Source organism: Leptinotarsa decemlineata, unplaced genomic scaffold (genome assembly GCF_025532065.1).
Source record: "Leptinotarsa decemlineata unplaced genomic scaffold, Ldec_3_MD MMD2_P_RNA_scaffold_5, whole genome shotgun sequence".
NCBI classification, from domain to species: domain Eukaryota; kingdom Metazoa; phylum Arthropoda; class Insecta; order Coleoptera; family Chrysomelidae; genus Leptinotarsa; species Leptinotarsa decemlineata.
In genome coordinates, this window is record NW_027412532.1 from 17,072,225 (window position 1) to 17,093,937 (window position 21,713).

Here is a 21,713-nt window from a genome sequence, read left to right on the forward strand (position 1 = left end):
TTGAGAGATAATTTTTAATATTCTCGGAGATTCTATTAGCATAATTGATACCAACATATTTGTGTTCTCGTGTTCTGTTCAACATATTTGTGGTCAGAGCCTCTCTAGCTCTGAAGTATATTCCCGGTATAAGAATATACAATCCCGATCAAATTAGGGCTGGTCTTATATCGTCAGGTTCTGGTGACTTGAAGGAGGAAAAGCCCGATATGGCCCATCTTATCTTGTCCTCATCAATTCCTATCCTAGCAGATTGCCAGTCGTATTGTGATGGTGTTGTTGGTACTTCCCTCCAGTTCGTCCTTCCAGGAGAAATAAAACCTAGGAAGTGAGTTTCCATAAGAACCTCAGCATTCTCTTGGAAGTTGGCGATTTTGTCGTCATTTTCCCTCGTCAGGATGCCGATACTCTTATGGTGGTCATTTGAGAGTACCTCCTGTAGCCTATAAGCTAGTGGGAAGTCTTCGACTTCCTCACAGTAGGCTCTCCAGGCTTCTCTTTGTTTTTGTCTGTAGACTTTTTTGAACTCCTGATGTTGGCTTGATATATATATCAGTCCTCTTCGAGTCTTGTACGTTTTGCCTTGTTAACGTTCTGTCTTCCTGAGGTGTTCCAGTTCAGAGCACCATCCAATTGGTTGTGCCATCTGTTTGAACCTTTCTCATCGGACAGGATTCCTTGTAGGCAATGTTTATTTTGTTTTGGATAGATACCGTGTATCTTTCCAGTTCTTCATTATTGCCAGGTGTCAGGATCTCTGTTTCCCGCAGAGCTATTTTCAAGAGTCGATTAGAGAGAACTGTGAAATCCCGTGACTTCTGCGGGTCACGGGATTTCACAGTGGTCCTGAGATTCTGGCTTACCGTGTAGGTTAACCAGCGGTGGTTTGAGATACAAATTTAGTCCGACACTTGTGGTGTCTACATATACGATATTTCGAGAATTGAAATTTTTAAAATGTCGAGTACTGATACGACTGGATAAAATAATTGCTAATATGTTTCCTAAGACTCCACCTATAAAATTTTCCTACATCCAGTCACATATTATTGAAAAAAAAATAATAAAATTTGGTCTTCCTTAGTGCGACTCTGTACAAGCAGCCTTGTCTGCGAGATCACATGCATAATGTATGATAATGTTCTCTGTTTCTTGGTTGGATAGATTATGTAAGGTTCAGGTTCAACAGAAGAAAGATATGAAATTCATTTCATTTTTTCCTTCCCTTGTGTTACATTTCATTTTTGAATCGCTAGTCCAGTATTTCAACGTTGTATTAGTTTCCATCTAGTCAAAATAGTTTTACGGTTTTGTATTGGTAGTGAGACATGTGCCGCCAGTTGGATACGCCTTTGGCGAGCAGTAACTCGAGTTTCGCATTCCTGGCGATAAATGTGCAAAGTGCGTGTTTAATTCGAACTGGGGTACTTTTATAATAGAAGTTGACAGCGGCCATCACAATGGTCGATTATGCGGTATTTTACTAGAAATGGCACACATTTTTACACAGCTCTGACAAGGAAATATGCGTGACATACAAGGAATACAAATATTAATACGATTTATTCAGTATAACATGTTATGAGTTGATGATTACGGTTTTTTATTGTTGTTTTGACTGGAAGGAAAACTTGATATGATTGTTCTGTGGTCTTCTCATGAATCCTAATAAAATACGTTCAAATAATAGTTACCTACTATGTATAAACACTGTAAATTTCAATAAGTTTCTAGACAATTTTTCTAGGAACATTTTGTATTGAACAAAACAGACTTTTATCTGAACTATTTGCATTTCTGATCATATGAAATGAAAATTAACTAATGTCCGTTATTCAGAACATTCAATAACTGATGAATAGAGTTACTTCCTTCCTTTCTTTGGAAAACTCCCTCATCCTTCTTTTTTTTTGTATCAAGATGGAGTAGTAGAAAGCCAAAAACTTTCTTTCCCAAAAATTAATCACTCCTAAAGAATATAACCCCTTCAATTCAAATAAGATTCCTCTTGGCTGGGATTAAATCAAATAGGTGAATGAATGTCATTACGATGTCATCGATGACATAAACAGATCAAGCTTATTCCGTGACATTGAAAAATCGTAATTCATGAATGAAGTGTGTGTATTTTCTATAATGTTATCCAATTTGGTACTGAAGAGCCAGTGAGGATGGCAGTGTTCTATGTAAGTGCAATTTATTACCATTCATTTAAAGTGGAACTCATGTGAATGATATCTGATTTTTATTCCACAACGAATGTTTGAAATACAAACTGAGTAGAGAAAAGTATCTTCTATATAATTCAGTGTTCATATAGAAGTATTTGTTTCGAAAGAATTTTTTTTTCGTATAATTCAATGTTTATATGAAAGTAGCTGTTTCAGGAGGACTTTCTTTCAGTTTGTCTCTGAAAGTTACTTCTTTGCATGATCTACACATCCGAGTATAGAGGTACTTCCGTCATCCTCCCTCATCCTTCTTTTTTTTTGTATCAAGATGGAGTAGTAGAAAGCCAAAAACTCTTTCATAAAAATCACTCCTGAAAAATATAACTTCTTCAATTCAAATGGTGAATGATCTTATTATTGTCAAGTTAATTTATAGTACTCCCTAACAGATATAAAAATGTTCAATAGACGATATCCTTTGTATTGGTTTTATATTTCATTGTTGGTAGTAATAATTTCTGCCATGGCATTGAAATGTACCATCGAGAAATCATTACCGCAAGATGGCGGTGCAAAACTTTTTTACAATGACTGTTGAGAAATAAGTATTGGCATGAATCATCCATTATTTGAAAGACGATACTAGACCGACAATTGAAGAAGTAGCAGTTTTCCGGATCGATGATATTATATCTGAGTGAGGCAGAGAATTTGGTGTAGAGAGCTCTTTGCCATCAAATCGGTTGTGGAAACCATCTTTTTCACGAAGTAAGATCTAACTCTGTAGTGGGATCACGCCAGGTAGAATTATATTTTGGAGACGTCAAGAGAAAGAAACGTCTTGAACAATTTAGGAGCCAGTTCACCAGTCGTTGAGGTAATTGAAATAGAAGTCTATTTTTCGTGCTGTGACGATTCGGAAAATCAACTATTTTGAAAAATCTGTAATAGAATGAGCGTATCAATAATAATAACAACGATAATGATAATAATAATGATAACATTTATCGACAAATCTATGTGAAGTACAGTTGTTGAATAAATATTGAGGGACACAAACGGGTATGTCAAATAACGTAGGGGGCCCTTCTCGAATATTAGTAACTTACTATACGATGCCTGTATAGTGTGTGTTAAAAAAAAGGAATTCACAATACTCAAACCAATACAGAAGTTGAGGTTCTCAATAGTTATTAAAAATGAAATTCGAATAGAAAATAGTTGTTAAGGACTTAAAAATGTATGGGTTTCAGTAAAATATCAGTAAAAATATACAATTCAAAAGACTGTAACTAAAATGATACTAATCATATCACCGAAAGATAGTAGATGTATGTATATACAGTATTATACACATATTTCTCAAATAAAAAATGCTTTCCATTCATTTTTCAAATTAATAAATCCATTAATACCTATTTTATTCTGTATCACGAATTCTTTTTAATATGAAAATAAAATAAACCTATTTTCAGCAATGTTCAATGAAAACAATAAAAAAATATCATTTTCATTGTTCTTTTCAAATCAATCAAAACAAATGAAGTCTACATATTATATAAAATATACCCTTACGATAATCTCAACAAGTATCATTGATGAGCACTCATAAATGATTCTGTTCGACTTCCAAGTCAGAATTGAAATTTTACAATATTCAACAAGGTAATTTGGACTCAAAATTCAACAATTTCGTCTTCAAATTTTACCTTTGTTTTCTGACTCTCAACTCTGACAGTCCCACTTCAAACTTGCCATGATATTTTATCGAAAATTTCGACTTTGAACTCGGGATTATATGTGGTAATGTGGAAAAACAATTCATGGCTTTTGTATCACGACAATGCACCTGCTCACTCGTCATTGCTTGTTCGTAATTTTTTGGCCAAAAATAATACCGTAATCATACATCAGCCACCGTATTCACCAGATTTGATTTCCTGCGACTTTTTCCTGTTCCCCAGATTGGGGTCATCTATGAAAGGACGGCGTTTTATGAAGACTGATGAGATGAAAATCGAATTGCTGAGAGAGCTCAACGACATACCAAGAAGTGCATATCAGAACTATTCTGAAGATTGGAAAAAACGCTGGCACAAGTGTATTATATCTGAGGGACAAAATAGAAATTGATGAGTAGATAAATATTTTTTCACGAAAATTAAGCTCCACCAAATTTTTTGAACAGACAGCGTATGTCCACATCAAAAAAGAGATTGTTCATTGACTAACGAGTCATTAAACTCCAGTTTTTTGAATTTTATTATACGCTTCGTATATTCCTGAAGTGCTGGATCTGAACCCCCTGAACCCCCAGAATATCACTGGCTACTTTTTTTAAAAATTGAGATTGCTAGATCTGTGTTGAAAAGTAATTCTCTTCTACATTTCACACAATTTGAAACTGCTCTGTAGATACAGTTGAGAGATATTTCTACGATGAACAATATTTTCATTTCGTAATTTCTACAATTTATGATATATGAAGGTACAAAAACAATGTTGAATAGTAATTTGCCTACAAGAGTAATAAAAATGAAATTTTGAACTTATGGGACATATAGATACAATAATCAACAAAAACACTTCAAACTAATGTTCCTCATCTAACAATTGTTGGCAGCCATAATATACAACACTGCTAGTATTGACTATGAATAGCTTATTCTTTCAAATATTCCAGGGATATCTCTCATATTCCGCCCATTCGAAATCTAATATTCTAGGTGACCAGCTCACGAAGAAGTTAAAGTTCGTTGCTGGTACATCTTGCAACAGATACCTGTGACTGTCTAGCTCTAGAGTGTAGATGATTATTCTAGGTGACCAGCTCACGAAGAAGTTAAAGTTCGTTGCTGGTACATCTTGCAACAGATACCTGTGACTGTCTAGCTCTAGAGTGTAGATGATCAGGAATAGCATGTGGATTTTTCTCACACCAAAATTTATAATTATTATGACAGTTCATGATAGCAATCAGCAAGCAATTTTCAGTTTCATCCGTCAAGAAGTCTTGACGTCCAAACTGTGGGTTTTTTGCTAATCTCTGGAAATACCATTAGAAGTGCTTGCACCCTTCGAACATGGTAAGGAGAAATAAGATTATCTTACGAGATATTCTGAACAAATTGGTGACTAACGATCAGTTTTTGAACAATCTTCCTAGTACTAGTTTGTAAGTGCTATTGTATTTTATTCTTGAAAATCTCTTCGGCTTGGCCTCTTCGAATAGTATGAGGTTCTCCAAAATTCGTGTGAGTCAGCATATTTTATGAAAATACAAAACTATTAGTTCATAATTGTTTCTTTCTCCAGTCACCTGATTATGGTAAAGAATTTCAATCATAAATAAATACCACTTCTTCAATTCAGAGTGTCACAAGAACTCCTTCATAACATTTTTGTTGTTATGCTAATAATTCACAAACTGATGAAGATGCATCATTTTTCGGGATTTTACGTCGAGTTGATACAGCTCCTTCGGATTCCACTGGTCCAATTCAATATTTCAATAGAGTAGAGCTAGATTGGTATAACAAGCATATTTGAAGCAGCAACATTGTTCTTCCCTGACAGTTCCGATGACTATCAGATCTGTCAGAGTTTGTACCTGCCGCGGAAAAAGTTCTTCACTGCGGTTACCTCTAATGAGCTGCGTTTCATACCGATAGCAGGTGTGTTCTCTTCCACTACTTTCATGGACTGATGTAGATCATTTTCTCCAGAGGCATCAAAATTATACATTTAAAACAAACGGCTGATCTCAGGCCTTCAGTTTTCAGAAGTGCCACAGCTATACCCTCGAGTATTTCTGACAGCAACGGATAATGATGATAATAATGAGTAATTGAATAGAACTGGCCGATACTTGCTGAAAATCCATAATAAAATTCTTCATTATCGAAAAAGTTATACAGTTAAGCTTTGGAAGAAGTTTACCCAATTCGAAGAAAAGAAAATAAAAGTTATAGAACCGTAACCTACTTAGGCCAACCCACTAGAAATATTTCAGATTTTCTGCACAGCAAAAGTGTAGGTACTGCTTTCAAAACCAACAACAACCTAGACATGCACATTAAGAATAACAAAGATAAAAGTTCAGTTACAGAAAAATCAGGAGTGTATAAATTATCGTGTGGGTCATGTCCCATGTTTTATATATATCACACTGGAAGAACGTTCAAAGCTCGCTTAAAGAAACACAAATATAGTTTTCAGAATGGAAAAATAAATTCCACATATGCCAGTCATTTGATCTCAGAGGGACATGAGTTCAACCATGAATACAAATCCCTTCATTTCCAGACGAAAGGTTTGAAACTTAACTTGTTGGAGAGTATGGAAATGAACAAATTCAAAAACTCTTAACATCTGATGAACGATTAAACTGAATTGATTAATTCGCCATTATTCAATCTGTTCATTTGCAGGTAAAAATAGGTATATTTACAGTTATACTTTCGAAAAATTCATACTTGACCTTTTCAGGTAGATTCATCATTTAGGTAGACAGTTAGAAACTAGGTTACAGTATAAAATGGTTGTAATTTAGAAATAACTCTCAGTTTATGCTTGAGGAAGCTATTGTATAGCGAAACACGTGTCGCGGTTTTAGTAAAACCCTTTTATAGTGAAAATCATACAATGAAGTGTATTGATTAGTTTTTTTCCCATATAATAACGAGTGATAATAGTTATAATCATTACTATTGGTGAAATTCCAACTACCTATTGAATATTTAAATGAAGCCTTTGAGGATATGGACTAATGACAGCTAACTTCTTGTGATTATCCACAGAATGATTAACCCCTCAAGTATGAAATGACACAACATATCATGTTGTGTCATTTCAACATATCATGTAGTTATGACTATCAATATTGTGTCGTTTCATTAAAAAATATCGATTCATTTCAATCATGACAACTTTATTGGGCATGTTGAAACATAGAGACCAAGTTCAAGGTTTTTTAACGTTTTCTTCATTTCAGAATCTTATTCTAGACAAAGAATCCATTTGTGAAGTAAAGAGTTTTCAAAATGAATCTAACATAAAGGATACTAGTTATATTTACAGTCACATTAACTGGCTCTGATTACTTAAGTTGATTGTGTGTCTGATGCTCTGTCTAAGGGTTTGCAAGTTGACTCTATGTACACTGATTTCTAAAAAGCTTTTGACAAAGTTAATCATGAGCTATTAATCATAAACTTTGTTTATATGGTGTTGATGGACAAATATTGCAGTGGCTCAAGAGCTATCTTACGACAAGAACACAAATTGTTAGAGTTGATCACTACTATACTCATACTATCGCAGTTACATCGGGTGTATCACAAGGTTCACATTTAGGACCACTGTTGTTTAACCATTTTATCAATGATCTAATCAGCTGTTTCCATGGAAGCGAAGCTTTGCCCACGAATTAAAATGTTGCAAAATAATTAAAAGTGAAGCTGATACATTGTGTCTACAAAACGATATAGATATCATATCTAAATGGTGTTCGCAAAACGGTATGTGTTTGAATGCATCCAAATGCCAAAGTTTTCGTTTTCATCAAACACATCACCCAATAACTTCCGAATATTGTATAAATAATCGGACCTTACATTCTGCTATTGAAACCAAAGATCTAGGTGTGATCCCAGACTCCAAACTCAGCTATAAATCACACATTGCCGCTGTAATTCAAAAATCTATGAAGATGCTGGGTTTTATAAAGAGAACCACTCGTGATTTCACCAACATCACTGCTATTAAATCTCTTTATTTTTTCCTGGTTAGATCTCATCTCGATTATTGTTCCACTATTGGTCCCTTCATTACGTTACACAAAAAGTGAAACTGGAGACCGTACAGCACAATTTCCTGCGATATATTGCCTTCAAGATGCGTGTATACTATGACTCTCCTGCATTGGAATGCATTTTGAGCATACCTTCTCTTGAGGCTCGCAGAAAACATAGAGATTCAATACTTCTATTCAAAATTATCAATGGACTGAGTATCAGCCCCCAGTTTCTCTCCAAAATATCTTTACATGTCCCCAGTCGTTCAACTAGACAGGTGCAAACGTTTTACGTTCCTTTTTACAAATTCAATTATTCATATAACAGCTTCATTCCCAGAACCCTTCAATTGGCTAACTCTTTAAATAACCTTCAAATCTTTAATACATCAGTTTCCCGCTTCAAAAACCTTATTCTTCACTTAGCCATCTAATACTCTCTGCTTGTGTTGTTGTATTGTGTCTGATGTTATTTGCCTGAAAGAAATATAATAATTCATTATGTTAAATACTTAATTTTTTTCTTGAATAATCTACTTGTTATCTTATTTTGGAATTGTATTATTCTTATAATTTACTTTCAATCCACTGTATTGCATCAAGTACTACATAGCATTGTACAACTTATATCTGAATGTTTGCTCGTGTATATATAAATAAATAAATTTCGTTTAAAAACACTGTCTTCTACTGACATGGCAATAATTTTTACGCAACCCTCGTTCTTTCTGAAATCCCAGACTTCAAACCATAGAACCGATATTCGATCTCATCATATCATCATCATAAATCTGTGCCTACGTCCGTGGCAAAAATCCATCGAGGATATTCCATTATTGCAAGAACGAACGTGATGTCAATACAAGAAATGCAATAAAACGGGAAAATTGAAAAGGAACCCGAAGCGAATCTTTTCACCACTATCGATACGTTTTATCATAAGAGTGTGAAAAATTGACAGTCAAGTGGTAGAGCTTTCCCCTGGTGGAAAGTATGATATCTTTTGTGTGGCTTTCCATTATATTATAGATCAATATCTCACAATATGGAAGAGTATATTGTTCGCATTTTGATGATGATTGTGTTGACGGACTGATCGATTATGAAATGAACGGCAGTGTGATTTGGAGAGATCCGTGGTTTGCCTTTTATACTACGTATGATTCGTGACAATGAATAATCCATTATAATATATCGAGGCCCAATATAGTTCTAAAAATAAATATTGAGTTAGTCTCTGAACGATATATTATTCTAAACCATGCCAACTTTCTCGAAATTTGTATTGATGAGACAAGGAAAATCAAAGATACGGGTTGGAACAATATCCATTCAACATTGAATTCTTCACGCGTCCGATTCAAGATGAGAAATCATAATTTCTAGGTATTATGAATTCGACAACCTATTACGGATTTATTTCAACGTTATTCTGTTGATGGAAGTTCGAATAATCAAACTATGATATTTGTGAAGTAGCAAATGATCCCTGATCGAACAAATACTTTTATATTAATGCTGAATTATATGAAAAACATTCTTCTATTCCGTTTTTATTTCGAATATTCGTAATGATATCGAATCATATATCATTCACAGGACTCCTATACAGTATAATTTGTTTTGGAAATTATTTTTCTTTCGTTCAATTCAATATTTATATGAAAATATCTGTTTCGATAGGGCTTTTTTCCCAATTTGTAACTGAAAGTTGATTCATTGCCAAATTTACACATATTAGTTTAGAGTTAATTTTTGAAATTGATTGCTTTATTCCTTTCTTTGGAAGATTCCAACATTTTTTATATCAAGATGAAGAAATGAAAAGGCCAAAACCTTCCTTTCCCGAATAAAATATATCTAAATAATGTAAATAAAATCTAATACCTGGTTTATTAGGTGGTCTGAAATGTTTGTAGGCTAACACATAGATGGCGCTACCAGTATCAAATCCATATGAGTTTTAGTCAATCTTCATCTTTAGAAGACACGTGTACAAATTTCATAGCTGTGGGACTATTGATTTGTGGGATAGAATATTTTTAGTGAAGCAACTTTTGCTAGTTTGGAGAAAATTATTGAAATGGAGTTTTTGTGTTGTTAAAAAAATTCTGCTGGATTCAAATCTTGACTTGATGAGCATTATACGGAATTTGCGGCAGGAAAATCAATCATTGAAAAGTAGTTTGCTAAGTTCAAACGAGGTGAAATGAGCACCGATGAGGATGCACGCAGTGGACGCCCCAAAGAGGTAAAAACAAAAAAATTCCACAAAATAATTTTGGATGACCGCAAAATGAAGTTGATTGAAATAGATGTTAGACTATGAACTTGGTTTTCGCTTGTATCGTGTACACAAGCTGTTCCTCAGTAATTTGTGAGGTTATTTTGGGCCCAGTTTGAAAAAAAGCTTTTATATGAACATGGTGGACATTGAAGATGACAGTGTTCCATGTGAGAGAAATGTTACTTCTGTCACTGATTTGATAATATAAGCTAACCACTCACTAACGAATTTCGAAATCTTCGTTTTTAACTCAAATACGGTTTTGCCAGTTCATTTCTGAAAGTTTCTTCTCTGCATGATCTACACATCTTCATGTAGAGGTAATTTGGTGAAATTGATTACTTCCTTCTTTCCTTTAGAAGATTACTGAATTTTTTGTATAAAGATAAAGTAGAAAACCTTCTTCTTTAAAAATTATTCCCTTCTTAAAATATTTTACTTCCAAATGGAACATCTCATTATGAATAAAGTGGATCAAAGAAAGAAGATGAAATCAACTATATTCTTTATTTCCCTGGATTACTCACCAAATAAACATTTTAACATCGACTGGTACTAAGCCATATAATTTTCGAGCACATAATAAACCAACTAGAGTTGAAAACTGAATCATAATTCATTATGCAATACGTTGAACAATCATAGTTTAATTATTTGGTTTATGGAAACATGATACTAGAATTTGATCTATTCGATACTAAATTATGTATACGAAATCATGAGAAAGTTCTGTTCATTTCTACTTTTTTATCAGTTTCATTGAATTCAAAATAATTTCATGAACTACACCTCACGAGTTGATCTCCACAAAGTTTATTTGAAAAATATATATCACACTTCGCTAACACAGTAGCTTCATCAAGTGATTTGAATTTGATAAAGGATTTGATAAAGCTACTGTGTTAGCGAAACATGTGATATATATTTTTCAAATAAAGTTTATGGAGGTTAAATCGTGAGGTATAGTTTATGAAATTACAATAAATCTTCATCAAGTAACGGCCGAATCAATCAGATAATGCAAAATAACTTTGGAAAACATAAATTGTAATATTCATTTCCATCGAAACCAGAAATATCACCAACGAAATTTGTTCTATGAGCTGGTCCTGAAAAGGAAAAAAGTCGTGTGTTCTATGAACGATTTGTTTTGTGCTATCGTGGGTCTAGAAAAAATACCACTGCAAAGTGTGTATACCGAAGTTCTGCTGTTTTTTTTGTAATTTTGACAATTAACAATGAATCACTAGAAATAATTCAATTTGGAAGATAAGAATCAGAGCAAGGATAATCAGAATGAAAAGAAAATGTGCAACGTTCGAAAACAAAATTAGATACCCATTCCGACGCCTCTCCTCCGACAATGGATTCCGAATGGTATTTAGGCTCATCCAGAAATGCTACAAAAACTCAGAAGTGAGCCTGAACCTTCAATTTCATGTTTTCAAGAAACACGTTTTCGTGACAATAGCACAGACCATCTCGAAAACTAACAAACTACCATTTAATACTTTCAAAAATCCATCACATTTCGAGTCCTGAAGTGACGAATATGTTTCAGTATTATGCCAAGTAATTTGTCAAAATATCTTGGACGGTTTCTATCAATAAGACACTTACAAAGAAAATTGGACAGAAAAACCAGAGAAATTTTCATATTTTGTAGTGACCTCTATTTGCGGAGGTGGCAAATTCTTCAACGCCTTTTGTGAAATCAGTTTATTACATCAACAACAGTAATCCATTTTGTCATAATGTATGAATTAGTTGTTTCAAAGCGCGGTGAACTTGAGATAAATCGCATACAAACAAAAAACCTCAAATCTTTATTCCAGTGTATGGAATTTATCTCATGTTTACCACCCCATGAAGCAACTAATTCATAGGGCATAATGATTTCTACAAAAATTGAATTGTGTGCGGAGAGATTGGAAGAATCCAAACTTATACACGAGTCATTAAAAATAGTCTCGAACTGTCAAGCGGTGTTGGAAGCTCTTGCCTCCTACAAAGCAACGTCTAATTTGGTAGCAAACTGCCAAAAACGACTCCCTTCGATAGGAAGACTTAACGGATTTTATCTGAAGCAAATGAACTTTAAACGTTCAAGCCAGTCTCGATATACCTACACAGTAGGTTTAATGGACTGACGCCTATCAGAAAACAACTACTCCCCTGGCTAATACCACGAAGGGCGTTGGATTATATCCGGCAGGCGTCAGTGCAGGAATTTTCACATAAAATTTCCTGCATATGCAATTGGCAAAACAACTGAAAGAGTCGACCTTCAATTCTGGAACGGGCACACTTGCAGACCGGTTTCGGGCTTATTAGCCACTCACTGTGTAGGTATATCGAGACTGGCTTGAACGTTTAAAGTTAATTTGCTTTAGATTTGTTTACTGCCAGTCTTCAAGCATAGCCCACTGACTAATAAGAAAGTGTTCTCTTCGTTATTCAGAGGAATCGGGCAAATTACGGATATGCAGTTGGTTAGTACTTCGTCCACTAAATGGAGTGACATTTTGTGATGTTCGCTCCAACTTCGGAAGAGGAATGAAATACTCTGAAAGAATTCCGATTTTCAATTGTGGAATATCATTGACTTTAGGTCGATGATGGTCACTATCTTGCACTGATGAGTGGCTAATAACCCCGAAACCGTTCTGCACTCAAGGCGTTCATTCACCCTTCAAGGCTTGATACTAAACAGTTGTTGGGCTACAGTAGGGATGAACAACGATGTCAAACAGGCCTTCTTACAGGTCACTGTCATTTGAATCATCACATTCAGAGACTCGGACTGTCGAAAGACAGTGATGAAACAGCAGAGCACATACTTTGTGTCTGCCCCGCTGGGTACCTAATCGGGTTTTTAGAATCCGGCTGAGCCGTTCTCTTACCATCTAACCTGAAAGACCACTCACCATACAAACGTGTTAGGAATCACACGTTAAAAGGTAAGACCTCGTTAGTCCTTAGCTCGCACAAGTTTCTTAACTTCTAAGAGTTGTCGTTCGTATGGGGGCGGCAGCTGATTAACCGAAAAACAGATTTTTTTAAATCGGCTTCGTTAAGAAGCTGGGTTCAATTGTTCGAATGTGAATAGGTGTGAGCCACGATAAACCCTTGCGTGTTTCGGTGAAGGGTCGAATGGACCCGCTCACTTTGGACCTAATCTAACCTAACCTAACAAAAATTAAAATTCATCCTATTTACTTTTCCAAATATTTTTGTACGTCGTTCAATCATGACTGGTAACTGAACAGATAATAGCAGTACAAAAACTTTTCGGAAATTAACCCTTAACATGAGTCATTGTTTTCACTTCACCACGATTTCCACAAATACCACCTATAACTGATGGCATAAAGTGTTTTGTAAAGGTATCATATTATGACTCCTGAAAATTTAGCATTGTTTTGAGATCCACTATCAGCTTCAGTACCTAACAGATAATTTCTCCAATATTTGAGGGGTAGCAACTAACAGATATGCCGATTTTTTTTAATGGATAAAATACAAGCACTTCTGAACGCAGTTCTCCAGATGGAAGAGTTCTTTAATAGTGAAGTTCGACGTGTATTGAGTTGAACCTCAAAACGATGAGCAGCCACAGTCCGTCGCGTATTTCTGATATGTACCGCTCTTGGTGGTATCAAATGTGCCAAGTCACTTGAACACTTCCTGTGGAAGTATCTATAGAAGAGAGACAAATCTCCAACCTTTCTTCGGTGTTCCAAGCCATTATTATCCATGTTTCTTGATTGCGTTATTCCAAATATGGGTGACATACGATGGAAGGTCACCTGTTGATCTTTGTTTCCGAAAGCCATATTGATGATCGTTCAAACCTGTAATATATTTGTAAATACACTCTGTATATATATTCCTATATGAATGCCATGCGCATGTATTAGTTTTTACATATCATATATGGAACGAGTGGTTTTTGGATTTGTGTATCGAGGAGTTGGTATTTTAATTTTAAATAAACAAGTTGTTAAAACGTAGTAAATTCTTTCATTCAAAACCCACGATAAAAAGTACCGTACATCACAAAACCTCAAAAATATTTGAGGATATATTAGGAATTCAATTTTAAACTGCCTTGTAGAAATCTGAAGATGTCATATCAAGTAGTATATCTGTCCAAAAATGAGTTAGGTCAGATAGGTCACCTTCTGGTCCTTCTTTTCGAGGCATAATTTCCAACAATTTCTTTTATTACAAGATTATTATTGTTTCGAATGAAATAGAAACATTAGATTCAGGAAACAGTTTTTTGTGGATTTTCACTGGACAGTTTACAAACATCAACACGTATAAAGCACAAACTGTAAGTACATGTCTTCTAAATGAGCTGATGAAATTTCATTTCATAATATTCCAAAGTTTTCAATCAGTCTGACCTGAAGTCAGGGAAAATTTTTAGTCATCAACTAGGTAGAAGGTCAAAAATTAATAATAAGGTTTTCGGAACATTCCATACGAGCTAACTGAAAATTCAGAAATAAAATTGAGTTGGTGTTTGTCGTTTATGTTTACAAATATATACGATTTTGTTTGAAGGTATTTTTTGTAGTTTTATATATTATCAGTCATCAATATCGAAATACGGACAATCTGAGTAGATATTATGTCATATGTGAGTAACTAATGAAATGTTAACCATACAGATATTTTCAACTTGAAACGTTGTCGAAGACCTAACAGCTAGCACTTATCTGAATTGGATCAGATTTCAAGTGTGAACGGAAACATTTATCAAATATCGCCCGGTGAATTTGAAACTTAGCAGTTTCCAATCAACTGAGTTCGCATTCGCACTTTTTTTTTACTCATCAAAAACTAACCTTTGCAGAATTTCAAAAATCCGTCTGGTATCCAGAAACTCATGTAAGTGCCTGGTCCATTATTTTACTAGGCAAGAATTAGGTAATCACATAATATGATTTGAGCTGGTTTCCAATTATTAGACAGTTAACTCCGTTTCTGTAATTTATGCCAAAATTTTCGGTAATGAGATTTTCAATTGAAACATTTGAGAATCTAGTACCTGACCAGTTATATACTACCTGACCAGGTGTTTGGTCATATAAAACACGTCTCTTCGGCGTATTAGATTTAGTTAGAATTCATTTTCGTGCTAGAGCATACCCACCAGTAAAGAAGTGGTTTTTATCATTCATCATACGATCAACGAATTGTGCGAATGATATTATTGTTTGTGTATGAATAAATATTTCGTCCATTGTAAAGAAAAGATTCTTGTACGAAGTAACGTCGCACACATGAATTCAAAGTTCAATTTGGAAATGAAGAGAACCAGGAACGTATTGAGGAAATTTCGTTCAATTTGGAGGAACGAAAGCGCAGTCAAATTGATTAGGAGTGTCTCAGCATTCACAAGTGACATCTCGATGCAGAGAAAGGATCCAACAATTGGTGAATACAAATTACTCGAGACCATTGGCACGGGTAACTTTGCAAAAGTCAAACTGGCCATACACAAAACCACCGGTGAGAAGGTTGCGATCAAAATCATCGATAAGACTCAACTAACGCCTGATTCGCTACGAAAATTGTATGACGAAGCAAGGATAATGAAAATGTTAGACCATCCGAACATAGTGAAATTATTTCAGGTGATCGAGACGAAAAAAGCTTTTCACATGGTTATGGAATACGCCTCAGGTGGCGAAGTTTTTGAATATATTGTCCGTCACGGTAGAATGGAAGAGGAGGAAGCGAAAGCGAAGTTCAGGCAAATTGTCTCTGCGGTGGAGTACTGCCACCAAATGGGGATCATTCACAGGGACTTACATGTTAGAAACCTACTGTTGGATAGCGACATGAACATAAAAATTGTGGATTTCGGATTTTCAATTGAATTTACTCCAGGAAACAAATTGGATACATTTTGTGGTAGTCCACAATTTGCAGCACCTGAGTTATTTATGAGACTGAAGTATGATGGACCTGCAGTAGACATCTGGTCTTTAGGTGTTATATTGTTCATGCTCGTGTCGGGAACTTTACTCTTTCAAGGTTCATCATTACCAGAAATGAGGAAGCGAGTGCTTCATGGCCAGTGTCAGATACCATCTTATGTGAGCACGGACTGTCAAAATGTCCTAAAGGCGCTTCTGGTTCGAAATCCTGTCAAGAGAGCTAGTTTAGAAACCATCAGGAAACATAAGTGGTTAAGTCATGACGCCCCAGCTTTCACTTCGGATCCTGGAGAAAACCAGACAAGGGTGGCACCATAGAGGAAACTTTCGGAATAGAGCTCCAATCTTAGATTATTCCTCCGCAAAATGAGTCACCAGTTAGGATTTAAAAATCGAAATGATGTTGACGGTACGAATTTCCAGGACGAAAGCTCCGGATTCAATGGTGGCCCTGCAATGCTAAACTCATATCGACCTCTGATAATCGACTATCTAATAAAATATTAATGGATATTATTCATCATTGTATCTTCGACCGCTTTCTCATATCCTTGGAAAAGTGTTCTTGCTTTTAATGTTGTGAATGGAATGTCGCAATATGAGTATGTGTTGGCTGCCTGTGGAACATTCATTTTGTGAAGTACCACCATTGCATGCCTACTTTTTCTAATTTTCAATGGGCGAATAGACGGAGGTACTATTTTCAGTCTCATTCAGAAAATTCACTGACAAGTCAACACATTCAAGTAACTGTTCAAGTTATCCAGAGACATTTGTTTCAACAACAATACTTAAAATATGTACCTGTATATCAATTTGTCTTGAATAAAATTTTTGAATTTCACAACATATCCAAAGAAGCTCATCAATCTATAGGGTTGAAGATTCTGTACAATCAATTATTTTAGCGTGTCTATTTTAACTGAGCTTTTACCTGAACTCAGATTAGATTATTAGTCAAAACTTAGGTAGTAGGTCAAATGATTCAGATTGGTATTATGTGAAGTACAAAACGTTGGAGATGATTATTTTATAACCAAACACGTATCGCGGTTTTGTGAACTGTACAGTGAATATCTCACAATGCAGTGTAACTTGAATAACTCATGAATTTTCATTGGGTGTCGGCCAATTTCATCACATGAAATGATTAATTTTCCAAAATATAAAAAATATTTGTTGCTTACAGTGCGGACATGAAAATTTCCAGCCTCTGAACTTTTGACGGTGACAAGATGTCAAGGTCGTATACAGTTTACGCAAAAAGGATAATTTTGAGCACTATTCAACTAGAAAAATTATAGTGTGGCATTACTTATTGCCAGGACGGTACCTCAACTTTTTTCCGAATGGAAAGAATTTTTTTTATAAACGTTGATGATATTAACAGAGCGTTTGATTAAATAGATCATAATTTTGTTTGGTTGAGATGAATGAATTCGGGAATGAGTGAAACATTAGTACGGTGATTAAGTTCGATCAATTCACTCCTCAGCAACCTTTCACATCAGAACGAATATTTTGATATCAAAGAAAGTTTTGTACAGAGTGAAGCATGGGGTATGACCCTATTTGTTAGTGATATGGAGTCTCATTTCAGAAAATCCTAAGCTAGACGTATTTCTTTCGAAAATTCGTCCATTTCAATCCAGTTGAATATAACTTCATAACTTTCACGATCAACCAATTGCATAGTCGTTCTCATCATGAAATTCAATGCTTTTTACTGTGATCACCGTGCTCATCTAATATACTATGAAGAATTTAGGCACTGAAGAGGCTTCTACTGTCTACCAGTAATTCTTCTAACTTTCTTCTGTATAATCACCATCATAGTTGTTTTAATTGGGTTCAAATACAGTACATTTCGATGAAAGTCGATGAATTGTAAATGAGGAATCTTTGGTTTCAACAATTGACGAGAGGCCAAATAGCCCGAAACCGGTATGCAAGTGTGTCCGTTCCTCTAAGTGAAAATCGATTCCAGCAGTAGTATCGACAACTGCATATGCAGTAAATACTTCTGTGAAGATTTCTGCTCTGACACCTGTTGGATATAATCCAACGCCCTTCGTTGTATTTAGCCTGGGGAATAGTTGTTTTTTGATAGGTGTCAGTCCATTAACCTACAGTGTAGGTAACTCGAGACGGACCTGAATGAATTCGTCTTTCAGTTAATTCGATTTTCAGCCAGTCTTCGAGTATGCCCACTGAATATATGTGAATGATCAAATTATTTCATCAAATTCGTCTATACATGTACAACTCTTGGATATCACATTTCCAATTGGTGGTTATAGCATTATAGGGCATTATCCATTGAGAACATTGAAAAAATCGATAAATTTTTTCAAAGTACTCAACAATATGATAAATTAAATGTAATTTTTCTCTTCAACAATGATTATTGACAAATATCATTCATTTTTGGAATAAGGACCAACATTTTTTTGTTGCGAATCATTATTTACCCTTATATTTAGAAATGTAGCGAAACATTATGTGATATTATTGTTTGGTTCAGCTTTTATGGATCATAAAGGCAAAAGAAGTTATTGTTATAATTGTTGTTACTTCGATGGGTAAAATCGGTACTTGAGAAGGATGAAAGTTTGTTCCATTTTCGAAGCATGGGTCAACAATTTTATCTACTAACAAACCTGACTTAGCGAAGGAAAAGATCTATGAAACATAACTGAATCGTCTTCATATCCCTGACCATGAAATTAAATAAATCCATATCATCCCTAGAACTCCACCTCTGGAATGTCTGATCTGAAGCAAGTTACTCTACAGTCGTTTATTAAGGTATTTCCATCACTATATGTTTTCTGACGAACACTCTTCCAGTTGTGTTCATCTACTCAAGGCCAAGGATAAGAATTTCGTAATATTGCGGGATTTAGCAGGCGCTCCGGCACAATTCAAAATTGCTCCACTATACATTAAACAACAACTTTCTTGTCTGCCAGAATACGTGCCTTGGAACGGTCTCAAGGGAATGTGTGCAAATTTAGTATATTAATTTCCCTCTTACTTGCTTTCAGATTGTTCCCGAAGCAGCAAATCGGCTTAATTGACATGAATGTGGAATTTCATTTGGAGTTTCGTCCAAATCGTCTATTCACAAAATGAATCATTTTATTTCCTTTTCAATTGCTCATTTACTAATAACCAATAAAAGCGCATCTCTATTTCATGTATTATCTCGTAATGACACTACTATTTGAAGAAGGCGTCTTCAGGAACAAAACACATTTTCAGCGAACAAACCAATCTTCAAAATCATTTCTAAACGCATTTTCGCTGCGATTTTTTTGTCATTCCTTGACTGATGGTGCTTTGAAAAGATATTTTGGGTTTCGGTGTACAACAACCCGGTAATGAAAAACGATATTACCCCTTCATTTTGATCGATTTTGAAGAGCTTTTATCTGCTTCCGGCTTAGATGGAAGGTGCCATTTCGAAGCTTTTTGACCGCTTTGCATATTAAATTCGTGAAACCATGTCTCATCACCAATCACAATCCATTTTATGAATGTGGGATCGGAATTGATTCGTTCTAAAATATCTTTAGCGACCTATATTCTATTAAGTTTTTTCAGAAAATTCAGGTCTTTTTGCATTAGTCGAGGGGCAATTCGTTTCAAACTTGAAAAATCATTTGAAATGACACGAACTGAGGTGTTAGATGTACCAGCGCCTAACTTTCTTAAACTTGAACGACGATATTGGCGATATTATTTCGAGTTGAGGATGTTGATGGCCGACCAGAGCGAGGCAAATCTTTGTCTGGCCACTTTTTAATGCCCAGTTCCATTCATACGCACATGTTTTTGATAAAGATGATTTATCGTAAGTCTTATGCAACTTTTTAGCGCTTCGTTACATGAAATTCTATTAGCAATGAAAGATTCTAGACACATTCTTCATTGGGTTACTTTACCCATTTTAAAAGTCGCAGAACACGTTTGAGGTTAATTAGCACTCAACTTCTCGTGCGTATAGAGGACAGTGGTGCCAATCTAACTACAAAACTAATTTCGACAATCCCTAAACGCAGGCTTTTCAAATGATGGATTCCCTGTACTTTTTTGACAGAAACATCGGTTCAAATTTCTATCGTTGAATTCAATACCGGCAAGTTCTGAACTGGAGTCTAAAGCTACCGAAGTCATGGCCGGCGGGAGAAATTATACTTGCGTAAAGTTTGGGTCGGTGTATGATGAAGAAAGAAATAGGAAAAAAGGAATAGAAACTTTTGTTTGCAATTTCACGTAGTACGGCTCGAATAATCTAACAGACTAATAATGGATTTTTACACATCTACTGAACATCTGGTGGGAGGGGCTTCTCACTGACCATGACTCAGTCCAACAGCTTTACCAGACTTTCATGTTGAATTTTTTAAGCAATTTGAAGTATATATGATACCTAAAGGTTAATCAAATAAGTTTTTACGTAAACTGTCAAGTTTCTATTGCACAAGGACAACCCAACTAGCAACTTTATATTTAATAATGGTTGTGAAAACGTTTTGGAGAAACAAAATGTTTATGACACCTATGAATAGGAAATTGGCACCGTTTTATAAAACATTATAGTCTTTATCAATATTTTGTAAGGTCTTTCGCAAACACTACAAAACAGTTTTATGAACATTTCGGCAGTCACTATAAAATGTTTCTAACACTATTCGTAAATAATCTTATAAAATAATTGAAATAAAATTTTATAACAGTTTTTTAGTAATTCCAAGTAAGCTCAATAAAATATAATGCAGCCTGAAACGATAACGATAAAATAAAAAAGTGGTCAAAATGTTTTCTTAAAGGCGCAAGAAGTAATTTTGTATTGGACACTAGGAAAATATAATATATATGTCACCAACTAAAAACTAACAAATAAAAAGGTAGGGGCCATTTTAATAATTTCACTTTTTTACTTACAAAACTGTTAAAGACATTGGTTGTGCTTCGAAGATTGATATTTTGACTGCGAATGAAATGTTATTGACAAATATATAGACTATTATTAGTAAAATTTAAGCCCACCACAATAATAATAATTATAATAATAATAATTATACAAAAATTCTCTCAATCAATATATTCATTTTCTAGTTGCAAATTATTTCTGTTTGTTCTAAATAATATAATCTTATATCTATGTACTTTTCATCTGTAAATATCACTATATGTGCAGTATTTCATATTTTCAACTTATCTAATGTCAGTATTCCGAATTGCTATCATTTCAAAATGACGTCGTTCTATGAAATAATTTGTTATCGTTTCAACTTATACTATAAATCTGATAAGAAACACTTATTTCTAGGAGTATTGGTACTGCGGCAGAGTCGGACTACTTTTGAAGCTAAAAATTTAAATAAAAATGAAAATATCATTTCTCATGTATTGTTTCGATAAATATTGTCTGTCGGGATGTTTTGGCTAAGAAGCTTCTTCCATCGATCATAAAGGCTGGATTTCGAAGGAGTTTTGAG

At 34.7% G+C, this 21,713-nt stretch overlaps 1 protein-coding gene and 1 pseudogene across 1 annotated transcript in view; both read left to right on the forward strand.

Moving 5' to 3' along the window:
- Ace (Acetylcholine esterase) overlaps positions 1–21,713 on the forward strand; it is a 488,528-nt gene that overhangs the window by 316,105 nt on the left and 150,710 nt on the right. The gene's annotated exons all lie outside the window — the stretch shown is intronic.
- On the forward strand, positions 15,547–16,542 carry LOC141487613 (serine/threonine-protein kinase MARK1 pseudogene; annotated as a pseudogene).